The sequence below is a fragment of the Octopus sinensis genome, linkage group LG1 (genome assembly GCF_006345805.1).
Source record: "Octopus sinensis linkage group LG1, ASM634580v1, whole genome shotgun sequence".
In the NCBI taxonomy this organism is placed as follows: domain Eukaryota; kingdom Metazoa; phylum Mollusca; class Cephalopoda; order Octopoda; family Octopodidae; genus Octopus; species Octopus sinensis.
The window spans coordinates 153,682,645-153,685,144 of NC_042997.1; positions in this window are offsets into that span (position 1 = coordinate 153,682,645).

Genomic DNA, 2,500 nt, shown 5'->3' on the forward strand with positions numbered 1-2,500 from the left:
AGAGAAAATTCTTAACAAAACCAAACCAACCACACAAATAAAGCCAAGAAAATTTCATTGAGAAATTTCTTCTGAAAAACACGCAAAATGTCACATACATGTTAAGTTGATTGTCTGTCATGTGGAAAAAAATGTCATTTAAATATCTTTAATCGGTTATTTATCAAATATAATTTAAATTCTATTCAAACATTAAATAAACTATCAAAAAAGAAAGAAAAACTGAAAAGATTCCATTATCATGAACGAGGAAAACAAATTGACTAAATAGCTCTAATATTTAGTTTTGAGAAATCTCTGAATCATTATTTCGTCTTTGTTATTTTAATTTTGTTATTCATTCATTTCTGTGTGAGTGTGTACTGATGAATTATACTTTATTGTTAACGAAATGAAATAAACATGAAACCAGAATAACATAATGTTCGCTGTATGTGTATATATATATATACTTTATTTGTGATTTAACAAGGTTACAATTTGTTTCATGTTGAAAGAAATCTCAACAATTATCAAGCTTACCACATGGGACGCTAGTGGCTTCCATCTTGGATGAAAACAACATGTGCATATATATATATATATGTGTGTGTGTGTGTGTGTGTCATTGCTACATGTCTAATAAGCTGACCTGCTAACTTTTGTCATACCAGATTGGAGGGGACGGCTGTAACGACACTTTGAACATGGTTTACAAAACACACTTAACACAGCTCTCTAGTTTGCAGAAACTTCCGAAATGCTCCAGAACGTGTATGGCTTTGATTTTTCCTTGGCACAAGAGTTTCAAGGACAGTAAAGAGGAGGTGAGAGACAGCGAGAGGTGTAGAAGGGATAGGGATGTCCGAACATCAGAGCTGGCTGAGAAAATTGAAAGGAGTTCAAAACTCTAATTTTCTTAAAGTAGGATCATCTGATTTCAGTGCACATGATTTAGCACTCTAGTCACTTCGTGAAGCCCCTCCCCATGATAGACCATTGTGTGTCTATATAAACAATAAACATATAGTTCGGAGTTCGAGCGGCAACTGCACACAAAATTATTCATAAAGTTCTGAACATGCGCAAAATGTATGCAAAGTTTGTTCCCAGGCTGTTCAGTGACGGGCATCCTAGTAACCAACTACTTGACAGAGACGGGCACCAAAACTGTCCCACTTTCTCCCCACTGTTCAGACCCTGTTCCCTGTGACCTTTTATTGTTCCCCAAACTGAAGGAGAACCTCAGAGGCAGTCGTTTTGAAGATGGAGTCTGTGACAATAGTCCTTGACACTTTCACTTGGAAGACTACCATTGGGGACCTCACAGAGTAGCCGGAGAGCTAGAGCATGTGCATTGAAGTCAGAAGATCCTACTTTGAAGGAGACTAGAGTTTTGTACTTTGAAATTAATAAATGTCTCTTCTGGAAGAGTCAGAAAACTTTGAAATGCACCTCGTATTAGGCTTTCGATTTGCGTGTTTGCTTACGTTTATGCCACTTACTGGAAATTGCGACATAAGAGCCAAGTATAAGATAAACGAAAGTTGTTACGTTGCTTTGTTATATGAATAAGACTTAAATTTCATATACATACTCTGTTTATATAGCGATTGTTATCTTCCAGGTCCGATTAATTAAATTTATGTATTCTGCACGTATAGCAAACATAAGGATCCGAATTGATCTAAGTCTTTTGAGCAATACTGAGTAGAGAGAAACTGCGGAGAAACATATTGGATTAATGTGCATTTAATTCAAATGTGCAACTCGTCATGTATTATTTGTCAAGCCTATATTCGGTCCGGCAGTTACGATAAGGGTACACCTGACTGCGAAATACTTAGCAACATATCTATTGAACAAGTACATATTTCACTTGATCCAACAAATGAATGACCATTGTCAATGTCGACGTAGAATCTATTGTTTATGTGTGTGCGTATATATATGTGTGTGCGTATATATATGTGTGTGCGTATATATATGTGTGTGTGTAGGTGCAGGTGTGTGTGTTTGTGTGTGTGTGTGTGTGGTGTGTGTGTGTGTCATTGCTACATGTCTAATAAGCTGACCTGCTAACTTTTGTCATACCAGATTGGAGGGGACGGCTGTAACGACACTTTGAACATGGTTTACAAAACACACTTAACACAGCTCTCTAGTTTGCAGAAACTTCCGAAATGCTCCAGAACGTGTATGGCTTTGATTTTTCCTTGGCACAAGAGTTTCAAGGACAGTAAAGAGGAGGTGAGAGACAGCGAGAGGTGTAGAAGGGATAGGGATGTCCGAACATCAGAGCTGGCTGAGAAAATTGAAAGGAGTTCAAAACTCTAATTTTCTTTAAAGTAGGATCATCTGATTTCAGTGCACATGATTTAGCACTCTAGTCACTTCGTGAAGCCCCTCCCCATGATAGACCATTGTGTGTCTATATAAACAATAAACATATAGTTCGGAGTTCGAGCGGCAACTGCACACAAAATTATTCATAAAGTTCTGAACATGCGCAAAATGTATG